Genomic DNA, 13,958 nt, shown 5'->3' on the forward strand with positions numbered 1-13,958 from the left:
CTGGAATTTGAGAGAATATCAAAATCAAAGCTAGCATGCTAATCATATCCATGCATAGAAAAGCTTTCTTTCTTCTGTCTTTATCCTGATTAAATGTCTATTTACATACGTTTCTCCATCTCCTTAAGCCCAGAATCATTGTTTCATTGCTGACCCTGATAATCTAGTTGGTTTCTGGACTCGCCCACACTGACGGACGGGCTACGTTGAAGCCGTAAGTGTGTGCCGCATGCTGGATGTGTCTGTTTACCGGCTGCAGCTGAGGGCTGAGTCAGTTTTAGGCCAAATAAGATGGTGAGCTGTCGTTGTGGGATTGTTTTGTTTTATTTCTTGGACCCAGCAGACCGCTGTGACTCTTCAACTTTTTCAGAGTTAGTGTCGTCTAATTTTGGTGAGTTAACATTTCCAGAGTACAGTAAGCATATGTCAAGGATAAGGTTACGAAGCAACAGCCAGATGTTACCGGAAATAAATGTTCCAAGAGAAACTCAAAAAAGTTATGAAGTTATTTCCTGTATATCGCTAGTTTAATGAAGAAGAAAAAACACGATGAGATTTCCCATGTAAAAGGGTGGACAACTGCTCACATAGAGATATTAATGGAAGGCTGGTCTCTTCTTACGTCTGCAGAGCGGATCTCATGGCACTTAGTGAAGCCGAGTGATTATAGTGGAAGCCTAGCGGTGCAAAGGTCCGCCAACGTTACATGTTTAGCATTCAACGTATGTGGCAGAGTGAGGCACTTCAATGCTGCTGAATTGACTGATCAGGGAACTAATAAAGATCTATTAGTGATGTTTATCTGAGCAGAGGATGACGTCGCTCTCTCACTCTGTCTGTTATCGTCACAGCTCCTCCTTGCTTTGTCTGCATGGCCGGTTCATGCTTTTAGTGCAGGGGGAGAGCAGGGCCGTCCTTCAATCACAAGGTCGGTGGTTCGATCTGCTACTCGCATGTCGAGGTGTCCTTGGGCAACACACTTAACCCCAAAATTGCTACGGTGTATGAATTGTAAGTCGCTTTGATAAAAGCGTCTGCTACATGACTGTAATGTAATGCATGTTCCAGCATGAGAGCGTGCCCCGCTTGCTGATAACACACACGCTCTGGTTTCCCCTCAGCGGAGATAGATCGACTGTATGCAACACCTTTAAGGAACACACTGAATTACAGAACTCACAGCAGCATCAACATACTGTCACACAAATCATATCATATCTGTAAGTCAACCACTAAGCAGAGGCCTGCATGCTTAAGATACAACATTGCACTTCACCGCTTTCCTTCTTTCAGAAGTAAATATAGCACACGCTAAATATATTCAATATTTTCTGATTAGGATTTTACATATATGTTCTGGAAGTCTTCGCAGACCCAACATTTTGCACATAATTTGTCCCTGTTGGACACCTAGCTGAAAGAGAACTGAGAATCTCAATCCAAACTGTGGATGATCGTCTGTGTTGTCGTCTAACGATCATCCTTCGGTGTGAGCGTGAGCGTGAATGGTTGTCTGTCTCTGTGTGCCAGCCCTTTGGCAACCTGTCCAGACCGTATGTCAGCTGTGCAGCAAAGGTTCATGGGAGGAATTCAACTGGGACGTTGCTTCTGTGGTCTTCGTCTCGACCCAAGGACGTCTTACACGACTGCACATGAGTTCCATTAAAGCTGAAGAGCTAATGGCGGTGCAGCAGTGCTGCTGTGGCAACTAGTAAGGTAGTTTCTCTCAAACAGGGAAATTAAGAGAAGCATCCAACCTCCACTATTCACTGTGCCTTCCACAGTGAACCTCCGTCTCTGGCGTAAGGTGACATTGGGAGCAGAGACTCGGCGCTCCGGCTTATATTCATAGTTGAGGGATAAAAGTTAATGACCTTAGCATCTCATTTTCTGGGGGACCCGTCTTTGCTGCGTCTCTTTTGAAAATCACCTCACAGCTCAATGGGACAGAACAGACGAGAGGAGCCACTCTGCCATGGAACGTATAATGACATCTTCTGTTATAGCCCACAGTGGTTATCGGCCATAAAACTGCAAGGGCTCATCGAGGAGATCCATGGTCAAAGAGGAGATGAGCGTGTGTGGTCAGGAGTAGGACGGCTGTCTGTCTGTCTGGCTTCCTCTCTGTCTCATGCGTCAAACCAATGCTCACCTGGAGACTCCTATTAAATGCATTTGCAACCCCAAAAGAGAAGAATTCTCCCTCCAATAATCAGCCAACATGTAGTTTCACTCGGTGCAAAACACTTTCCACAGTTCAAAAGCACAACGATGCGCCTCACTTCAAATGCTGGCCCCCGTTTTGAAACATCTGTTCCAGCTCTGTTTATGACTCACTCGTATTTACAGTACCGTATGGATCTACATGGTAACACTCCCTGCTCTCACAGCTAATGTGCTCCGGCCACAATGTATTATGTCGAAGTATCGAGGGTTGTAAATCAGAGTCCCAGATGCACTCAAAGGAGGCTGAAATTAAATCAGCGTTTCCTCCCATCAGCATGAAAACTGAAACTCCACACCAGGAAGCCAGTAAACACACACACACACACGATGGCAGCTCACACACCCAGAGCTGTTAGCTCCAGCTACCTTAACCCTGACTGGTTAGTTGGGTGCGAGCCAACGCTTTTAGTCATAGACCCAAATTCTCACCTCGCTCCCTCTTTTTCTGTTCTGAGATATAGCCTTGGCCAAGCTCCCAAACTGAAATGGCTGATTTGCTGTGGGTTAACTGGAGAATGGGAGGGTGAAGTCATATATATTGAGTGTGGGGAGGGCTGGCTGAGTGGTTGATCAATTTCAGAAAATAAAGAAGGAACCAGATGGCCATGGATCTCAGTCCAAGGCAGTTGGGCTAAAACAGGAGTAGATGAACAGCTCAGGTATAGGCTATAAGTTTGAACATGAATTGTGTGTGACTGCAATTTTTTGACTTGATAAAAGCACCAGACTGACTGGAAACAGTGTCTCTCCGCCACAGAGGACCACGTTCACTCTGTGCTGAGGATCGATGCACATTTCTTTATGTGACATGTTGTGATGGTAAATGAAGAGTGAAAGCAGACATCTTGTCTGTTGGATACAAACTTGATGTCGGAAAAACTGTCCAGCCCCATTACACTAATCACACATCAGCTCGTGTTGAGAGGCTGAAATCTCAGGACCTTTAGTTCTGTTCAATTAAACTGGAGCAGCTCGTAAACCGAAGCAATCAAACGGCAGATCGATGGCGGCCCAAGCCGCGTCTCTTCAAGCCCAGACTGACGGACTATCAGGCCTTTAAATCACAGTGTGTGTGTGTGTGTGTGTGTGTGTGTGTGTGTGTGTGTGTGTGTGTGTGTGTGTGTGTGTGTGTGTGTGTGTGTGTGTGGGAGAGCCGGAGGCAGAGAGTGAAGCAGGCTTGTATCAGTCTCATGGCACGAGCCGGGCTTGCCGACTCTCGCCCATTTCCACAGAGGGAGAGACTCACGCTGATGAAGAGCTACAGCTGTAGGGATGAAGGACAGGCCGACCCTCAGCTGCACACACACACACACACGCACACACACACGCAAGAGTCATTTCCATATTAACATTAACCCCAGCACCATTACCGCTGTGAAGTGCTATTAAGAGCCAGACACGAGGCCAAAGGGAGCCGATATCACTGAATCCTCCTCTCCGTCTGCAGCTGGTGTCATGATTCTCTGGCTGACAGGAGGAACAACTGAAGTGATGGAGAAGGGCAACAATGCACGGGCAATTTAATGGAGCTGATGTTATCGATCAATCTGTTTTAGGGCACTTTAATCGGCATATGATGTACACAGAGTCATTAAGAATTTGTTTCTCGGACAGACCTCTGAGACACACATTTCTGTTTGTATGTCACCCAAAGTGTCAGATCCCAGAGGTCATGACCCTTGCCATTACGGTGGAAATGATAATTACTGCGACAGTGTTGCTCTGCACCCAAGAGGAATAACTGATTTTCAAAAACATACAAGAAACTACACATGATTAATGGTTTCTGTCATGGATTTAGAGTCATGAATAAAAGTCTCCCGAAGCAACCCCCACTCCCACCAACCCACATGGTCTCATGTGTCTCACAGTTTAGATTTCTCATTTTTGTATGTTCCATTAACCATTTCATACTTTTACACTTTATGTACATTTTATCTGCTATATTGCATTTTTTTGTAGCTAATAAAAGGGAAAGCTACGACGTAGACATTTTATTTCGTGTTGATTTTGTTCGTCAGCTGTGGACAGAAGTGATGGTGTTTGTGAGCAGAGCCGCTTTAGAAAACATCTCACTTTGTGTCGGTGTTGCGTCGGTGTTGCAGAAACCGGAGGAGCAGCACGGCCAAGCTCTGCTCTTGGCCATTTGATAGTATGTGGAAAAAAGACTGCTGTGAAAAAGTTCAGAAAACCTGTGAAAAGAGGCGAGAAGGCTCTGACCTAGCTGACTCGAGTATTACCTCAAAAATGAAGTTGAGCAGAGAACATCGAGATGACGGGGACGAGCTCGGCAACTGGATCGCAATCTGCAGCGACAGCAACGCAATCTGTCCGTTTTCTCCGCTCGAGGAAACACCAGCGAGATTATAAAGAGATTCAGGTCTACGCGTTTGACTCCGATGAGAACTTTGTTGTCAGCAGATGTATCAGAATGGTCAGTGTAGTATATAGTATATGTATGTAGTAAGCATCTTTTATTAGCTTGTGTTGTTTGTTGACTTGTAACTGGCAGTCAGCCACTCAGCATTAGAGGTTGTGAAACGTACAATAATATCTGTTGGTATTTTTTTGTAACAAATGGAAAATGCAAAGGTTCGGGTTTGATTTCACTGGATTGCGAATTTAAACCCGAGCGAAGACCATCTGGGGTTCCATCGAAAAAAGTTTACAATGTCGTACAATGCACTTCTCAGGAATGAATGAATGTTACACACATGTTGTCTACTCAGTTAAAGAAAACAGTCTGGGCAACAATATCCTGCACGCCATTTTTACATGCTCCAAACGCAATTCGACTGAACTAATATTTCAACCAGAAGATTTACCACAATATCACGTATTTTTTGCCATGAGACCGCCGTCTATGCACTCCGGTCTGAGCGAATAACACAAAGCTAAAAGTTAACACGGACAACCAATATATCAGAAAGAAAGATAACTCGACACAGATTCCAGAGATATCTCCAGCGCTATGAGCCAAAAGCACCAGAACCACAAACCACTTTATCAATAGTAATCAGAAATGCACCTCACCGCGAGCTGATTTTGTGAAGAGATCGGATAAAGTCCGGGTTATTTCCATTCAAATATGTGTTCGACGTATATCCTGTTTGTAATTGAACTGTTTCCTTGAAGGAAGGGGGGTCTACCTAACGTAGGGGAGCTGGGGGAAGGGATTTGACTTTCGGCGTATCGGATTTTACTCTTCGCGAGGGACGCCACGGTTTTGATTCTGACTGGCTAACGATTCTGTCAATCAATGACATCGTCAATCAATACCACATTGTCCCAGCTCAATTCTACAGGCTCTGATGCGTCAAAGGAGGGTTCATTGACTGAAATCTACCAATGGGCTGCTGAGTTAGGCCTGCAGAGACACAGAGCAACTGCAGGCAGACGAGACAGCTCCATGGATCACAGACACCAACAGGCTCAGAGAGGATTCTGGCTCTCAAAAGGAAGCCAAACTGCTGTATTCTGGTAGATTGAACACTATCAGTGATAAAACAAGTGATGAATATGGTTATATAGTGTATGAAATTACAATGGAACAGCTGGTTCCAAAATGACAATTTGGGTGACCTCGCCTGACCTCTCTGTACTAAAACCTCTCTGATTGTGTTCAGCTTCACTTGATCAAAGTCAAACTTTGCACAGGGACTGTTCACATCTTGTGCTATGATGTTGGAGAGACCTGCAGCTGCATCATTCCAAAGAAATAATAACAATAAAAGTGCTTTTTTTTCAGGCGGACCTGAAACTTTTCAATTTGAGCTGTGTGCCATCTTCATTTACTCTTAATTAACCAGTAACATATACAGTAACATAAACTGATATTTACACATCTGAACAAATCTCACAAGTGTTACCTTTATTATAACGTCTGAATTATTGAAATAGACCTTATAGTTGCAGAAATACTCTTTTTAGTATGGGTATGCAATTTTTGAGCAGAGACCTAAAAATAGGGCTCGGGCTAAGAAGTATTGCAATAAATGTTTTTAACAATACTCGGTTCTGGACATCCTAGACTCCTGTTAATCAAACGATGTGGCTTTGCCCGTATTTCTGGGCCCACTGGAGAGAAGGGAGGCTTGGGGGAACCAGGACTAAGCGGGGCAGTCTGTCAGACCCTGCGGCAATGAAAGACCTTTTCAAAACAGACTCTGGTTCTCGGAGACAAACCATTTTTGTCCATAGGGACCGCCAAGATCAATACAAAACTATATTTTCTCGTAGTAGCTACTGTGACTCCCATCCACAAAGGTTTAGAGCCAAGACCTGGTCATGAAACATTTGTACACCGGGTACATTCTTCCTAGATGTGCAGTAAATGATAACGAGTGACTCTGGCTGCATACATATTCAATGACTGTGTGTCTTCAGTTTGAAACCAGGTGGTGTAGATGAATGAACATCAACGGTGGTACTGGCAGGCTGAACGTGTACTGTAGTTTGTGTTTCTGTCACATTGGTACACAGACGTCTCTCTGAGTAAACATGAGTTACAGGATTCTCCACAGGGAGGTGATCAAAGTTGAAGTGCAGAGCTGAAACAGAAATATGTTTTTCTTGTTCCTGATAAGATGTAGAGGAGCACTCAGTGTTCTGATCATCGTACCCACGTACTGGAAAACATTACATACATATAATAACTTGAAACTGTCACGGGAGTTCACGGGTAGGACCCAAATGCAGACCACAGGAGACAGAGTCCGATGCAACAGGTTTATTTTAGATGGTGCGTGCAGGTGTGGAACCCGTGGTCCGACACCGGAGGGCAGGTGGGTTGCTGGTGTGAGTCCCGTGGCTCGACACCGGAGGGCTGGTAGCTCGACGGTGTGATGTCCCGTGGCTCGACACCGGAGAGTTCGTAGATCGCCCAGTACTCGAGGCAGAAGACAATACAGACTGACAACCCAGGCCTGCAAGACCAGGGCTGATATGCTGCCGGGTAACGAGCCAGATTGTCCGCAGCTGGCATCCATCAGGGCGGTAGCAGTGGGAGGAGTCTGGAGGCAGGTCCGAGAAAACACCAAGCACATGGCATAACAAAAACAAACAGGGGAATGACAGACACATGAGGAGAGGAGATTGGGAGGGGAAACAGAGGTAAACACACAATGGGTCAGACAGGGATCCTGACAGTACCCCCTCTCAACGGGAGCCTCCAGGCGGTCTGCCAGTCTTGTCCGGGTGCCGTCGATGAAAATCCCGAATTAGAGTGGGGTCGAGGATCCTAGACCGGGGCACCCATGAGCGTTCCTCAGGACCGTAACCCTCCCAGTCCATGAGGTATTGGAAACCCCGACCCCGATGGCGAACATCCAACAGTCTGTTGACCGTATGCGCCGGGCCTCCGTCGATGAGTCGGGCGGGTGGTGGGGGTCTGGCCGGAGGGCACAGGGCACAGGTGGACACCGGTTTGATCAGTGACACGTGGAACGTCGGGTGGATCCTCATGGATGAGGGGAGCTTCAGACGAACTGCGGAAGGGTTGATAATGGCCTGGACCTCAAACGGACCGATGAACCGGGGAGACATCTTCCGGGATTCGGTCCGTAATGGGATGTCCTTGGCGGAGAGCCACACCATTTGACCGACTTGGTAATGTGGAGCAGGGATGCGGCGGCGATCCGCCAAACGCTTGTTTTGTTCCGCCGTGCGGAGAAGGGCGGCCTGGGTCTCCCTCCACACCTTCCTACAGCGACGAAGGTGGTGCTGAACTAAGGGAACAGCTATCTCCACCTCCTGGGCGAATGGAGTGTGACCAGTAGCCGATGATGTATGGGAGTTGTGGGCATATTCCACCCAAGGCAGGTGAGTACTCCAGCTGGAGGGATTCGATGCTGCCACGCAGCGGAGGGAGGCCTCGAGCTCCTGATTAAGTCTCTCTGTCTGCCCGTTGGACTGGGGGTGGAACCCAGAGGACAGACTGATGGTTGCGCCGAGGGCCCGGCCGAAGGCTCTCCAGACCTGGGATATGAACTGCGGGCCTCGGTCCGACACAATGTCCACAGGGATCCCATGCAGACGGAACACCTGGCTGACCATGATATCAGCCGCCTCCTGAGCTGAGGGAAGTTTGGGCAGAGCGAGGAAGTGAGCCGCCTTGGAGAAGCGGTCAACCACCGTAACGATGACCGTGTTTCCTTGAGAGGGTGGCAGGCCTGTGACGAAGTCCAGGGCGATATGGGACCAGGGACGATGTGGGGACGATGTGGGGACGATGTGGCGCTGGGAGGGGTTGCAGCAAGCCGGCGGGAGGTCGATGTGACGCTTTATTGCGGGCAGAGGTTGAGCAGGCGAGGACAAATGCTCTAGTGTCGGCCTCCAGCGATGTCCACCAAAAGGTTCTCCGAAGCAGATCAATGGTGCGTCTGACGCCAGGGTGACAGGAGAACCGGGAGGTGTGCGCCCACTGGAGCACTTGGGAGCGTGCGGACAGGGGAACAAAGCGGCGGTAGGGAGGCCCGCCTCCGGGATCTGGCTGGGTTCGGAGAGCATCCTGCACCACTGATTCGATCTCCCAGGTGAGAGCGGCTGCCACACAGGTTGCAGGGAGGATGGTACCAGGACTGGAGGAGCGACCCTCGGGAGAGAACTGGCGAGAGAGAGCATCAGGCTTGGTATTCTTGTGGCCTGGGCGGTAGGAGATGGTGAAGTAAAACCGTCCGAAGAATAATGACCACCGAGCCTGGCGAGAGTTTAACCGCTTGGCCGTCCGAATGTACTCTAGGTTCCTATGGTCTGTCCAGACCACGAACGGATGAACAGCCCCCTCTAGCCAGTGTCTCCACTCCTCGAGAGCCAGCTTAATTGCCAGCAGTTCCCGGTTTCCAACGTCGTAGTTTCTCTCTGCTGGGTTCAACCGGCGGGAATAGTAGGCGCAAGGGCGAAACTTCAAGTCAGAGTCCGAACGTTGAGACAGGATGGCCCCCACGCCTGTGTCAGAGGCGTCCACTTCAACAAAGAACTGTCGGGTGTCGTCGGGCTGAATCAGGATGGGGGCGGAGGAGAACCGTTCCTTGAGGAGTTTGAATGCCCGACCGGCCTCCGGTGTCCATACAAATATGGTCTTGGAAGAGGTGAGCCCAGTGAGTGGGGCTGCGAGCTTACTGTAGTTCCTGATGAATCGGCGGTAGAAGTTGGCAAACCCCAGAAACTGTTGGAGCTGTTTCCGGGAGGAGGGAGTCGGCCATTCAGTTACAGCCTTGACCTTTTCTGGATCCGTCCTTACTTGACCCTTCTCAATGATGAATCCCAGGAACTGAACTGAGGTCACATGGAACTCACATTTCTCTGCCTTCACAAACAGCTTGTTCTCCAGTAGGCGCTGGAGGACCAACCGAACGTGGCGCTGATGCTCCAGAAGGTCCGCAGAATAGATGAGGATATCATCGATGTACACAAACACAAAACGGTTCAGGAAGTCCCGGAGTACGTCGTTTACCAACGCCTGGAAAACTGCTGGGGCATTGGATAGTCCAAACGGCATGACCAAGTACTCGAAGTGACCGAGGGGGGTGTTGAACCCAGTCTTCCACTCATCCCCTGCTCGGATCCTCACCAGGTGGTATGCATTGCGAAGGTCGAGCTTGGTGAAGATTGTGGATCCAGACAAGGGTTCAAACGCAGAATTAATCAGTGGCAGAGGGTATTTGTTCCGGGTGGTGATGCTGTTCAGACCCCGATAGTCGATGCAGGGCCGGAGGCTCTTATCCTTCTTAGAGACAAAGAAGAATCCAGCTCCGAGTGGTGATGAGGACGGGCGGATGATTCCAGCCTTCAAAGATTGTGAGATGTACTCCTCCATGGATGCCTTCTCAGGTCTAGACAGGTTATATAACCGACTGGAAGGGAGCGAAGCGCCCGGGTGGAGGTCAATAGCGCAGTCGTAGGGACGGTGAGGTGATAAGGAGAGGGCCCGACTCTTGCTAAACACTTCCCCGATGTCATGGTAGGCGGTGGGCACGGAGGCGAGATCTGGCAAAGGCTCGTGGTAGCCCTGGGGAGGTCCTCCAGGGGGTAGCGCCGATCTTAGGCAGTTAGCATGACAGTAGGGGCTAATGCGGCAATCCTCCCCGCCGCCCAGTCAATCCGAGGGTTATGGGTGGTGAGCCAAGGGTGGCCCAGAACTAGGGGGTTGTGCGGAGAAGGAAAAACGTAAAACTGAAGTCTCTCTCTGTGATTACCGGACAGGATGAGCTGCAGCGGCTGGGTCCGGTGAGTGACTCTGGCTAGGAAGCTGCCGTCTAGGGCATTGACCACTAGCGGACACTCTAGCATCTCCAAGGGAATCTGGGCTCTGGCTATAAACTCAGTGTCCATGAAATTTTGTTCTGCTCCAGAGTCCACCACAGCCGAGAGAGAGAGATGCAGGCAACAACAGTCTTGGTAGGGAGTTGAGAGAAGGCTCGGGTCCGCTCACCAGTATCCCAACCATTACTGGCGAGCACCCCTGTTTGACCGAACTGGACAGGAGGAAATGGAATGTCCCAGGCGGCCACAGTACAGGCACTCGCCTGCTCTGATCCGCCTATCTCTCTCCTGTGGCGAAAGGTGGGCACGCCCGAGCTGCATAGGCTCCACCTCCGAGGTGGAAGAGGGGAACGAATCCGAAGCCTGAGGACCTCTCCGCTCATCCGGATAGGCTGACGCCGGAGCACGAGGGCGGAAGCTGGAAGAGGATGACGTCACGGGCGATGCCCCTTGGGACCTGTAGTTCCTCTCACGTCGCCTCTGCCGCATCCGATTATCCAGCCCGATCGAGAGTTTAATCAGTTCCTCCAACGAGCCGGCCTTATTACAGGTTGCCAGTTCATCTTTCACGGCTTCGGATAGTCCGTGAAGGAAAACTCCCCTGAGCGCCGTCTCTCCCCACCCGGACTCGGCGGCGAGAATGCGGAAGTCCACTGAGTGTTCCGCTACACTCGCTTGACCCTGTTGCAAGCGGAGGAGGTGTTGAGCTGCATCCTCTGAGTCCACTGGGTGGTCGAAAACCCTCCTCAGATCCTCCACAAAGTCGACGTAATCCACAAGATTAGGCTGGTCGATGCTCAGTGTGTTCGTGGCCCAGTCCAAAGCCCTTCCCCGCAGTAAGCCGACCACGTAAGAAACCTTGGACCTGTCTGAGGCGAAAGTCTGGCGCTGTCGGTCAAACACCTGCCTGCATTGAAACAGGAAGCCCCGGCATCTCCCCAGCGTTCCGTCATAGGGATCCGGAGATGGCACGGGGGACTCCCAAACCGGCGGGGCGAGGACTGGAGAGGGGAGTGCAGGTGCTGGGTCCGGTGCTGGAGCCGGCTGAGGCTGGAATGTCCGAGCCAGTTCCTGCATGATGCGGCCAATCTCAGAGACCTCAGCTGCCATGGATTGCTGTGCTTGACGCATCTCCGTGAGCATCTGCTGGTGTGCCTCCAGCCGCGTGCTATGTCCGGCCAGCGTAGCTGCTCCTGTGGTCGCTGAATCCATCTTCTGGTCAGTCTGTTCTGTCACGGGAGTTCACGGGTAGGACCCAAATGCAGACCACAGGAGACAGAGTCCGATGCAACAGGTTTATTTTAGATGGTGCGTGCAGGTGTGGAGCCCGTGGTCCGACACCGGAGGGCAGGTGGGTTGCTGGTGTGAGTCCCGTGGCTCGACACCGGAGGGCTGGTAGCTCGACGGTGTGATGTCCCGTGGCTCGACACCGGAGGGTTGACAGATCGACGGTGTGATGTCCCGTGGCTCGACACCGGAGAGTTCGTAGATCGCCCAGTACTCGAGGCAGAAGACAATACAGACTGACAACCCAGGCCTGCAAGACCAGGGCTGATATGCTGCCGGGTAACGAGCCAGATTGTCCGCAGCTGGCATCCATCAGGGCGGTAGCAGTGGGAGGAGTCTGGAGGCAGGTCCGAGAAAACACCAAGCACATGGCATAACAAAAACAAACAGGGGAATGACAGACACATGAGGAGAGGAGATTGGGAGGGGTCATTTAAACTATATTTAGATTGCAAATATCAACTGCTAACACAAAGATTCCAAAACACGCAAGGATCGTTTCTTCAAGTTAGCTCAGGTCCAATCACGTTGGATGAAGATGACCCATGACGTGGTTGGCTTATTGGATTGTCTGTTGCAACATTAACTCTATGACAGAGTATTTAGTTTACTTTAGAGCTGAAGAAAAAACATAAATATGAACAATGATAAGACATATTCTAAAATGTTTGACTTTATTTTACCCGTTATTGAAATCAACTCAAATGTTACAAAAACGTCCTGTTTTGTGTTCTCATACCTTTCCAATGAATCTGATTCGGATTCTGTTTTTCTGGATTTATTTTATTGTTTAATAACCTTCAAAATCATATAAATATTCACGCATTTTGCACTTTGTATGGCAGCTTCTGCCATCAGTGTATGAATGTGTGTGTTTTTCTCTCTCAGCACTGATCATTTGATTTTATTTATTTAAGACAGATGCACAAATGCTTTGTTGCCACTGGCAAAGCGTGGCTTGATCCTTGTTTGTCAAACACATCTGTCGACAGAGTTTAGGAGACCACACACACATCTGTGTCAAACGGAAAGATGGGAACGTGTGCGACAACACTGAGACTAGTCATAGCCCTGGTTGTGATATCGGTCCTGTTAGACAGGACTGTTCTTATACTAGAGTACATCAATATGATATCAAATATATAGAAAAGCACCAATGACTAAATAAAATATAACATCTATAGACAAGTCAGGTTTTCAATGTTATATGATCTAATATTGTTGTGAAAGCAGTCAAACACTCTTCAAGCACTTAAATCTTGACTGCATGAAAACAGGTATACAAGTCATGACATTCCTTTCCTCTGCTGTCTGGTGCCTGACACTTTCACTCTGTATTTTTCCAAATATGTGCCTTCATGTGTTATTATGTCTGGTGTGAAGGAAGCAAGAGGAGGAAGGTTCTTCGGAACAAGAGACGTCACAAACCTTCACTGAAGTGCAATATTTCCCAATGAAGCTGGGAATGCGTCTCCCCGACAGGGCGACGGGGCCCCGCTGCTCAACTGCTTCTTATTTGGTCTCAAAACACATTTGTCAATCAACCGAGTTGATTGATTGCTGTTTGCAACCGAGTAACAGTACGAGTATGTGCTGTCAGGAGACACGAGTCTCGCCTTCGTTCCTATGATTAACCAACGCAAACAAACTGTTTCAGGTTGCAAAGATGACAGCGTTGGTTCTGAACGCACCTCTGAAGGCCCTCTGCAGGGCCACATTCCTCCATGTCTTCCTCTCTCTCATTACATAAACCTATCGGTGTGTGATTCCTTTATTCAAGTATGGTTGTTTAAGCTGTTTTTACTGCTGCATGTACTTTTCAATTCAACTATAATTGGCTGCACATAAAGTGTTTGCTCTCCTTTCATTCTGTGCACGCCGTCAAGATCAAAGCAGTAATTATGTAATCAGCTATTAGAGGCTGTGCGTCTCCAGCCTGATGCTGTCAGCTTGTGGGGTGCTTTGGCCTCAAGGTTCTGTCTTCTTTATTGTCTGTGATTTTTGGCTCCTGCTGTCGTCACAGCGGTCGGTAGAATGAAGGGCGGTGCCGGTGCGGTGGTTGCACCGATGAGGGGAATGCTGGGAAGCTTCAACTGGCAGGTTGCTGTTGTAATTGCCGTGTAAACATATTTGATTTGGTTTTCCAGTCTGGAACAGTAAACACGGCGTAGACACACACAGTG

The sequence above is a fragment of the Melanostigma gelatinosum genome (genome assembly GCF_949748355.1).
Source record: "Melanostigma gelatinosum genome assembly, chromosome: 10".
Taxonomy (NCBI): Eukaryota; Metazoa; Chordata; class Actinopteri; order Perciformes; family Zoarcidae; genus Melanostigma; species Melanostigma gelatinosum.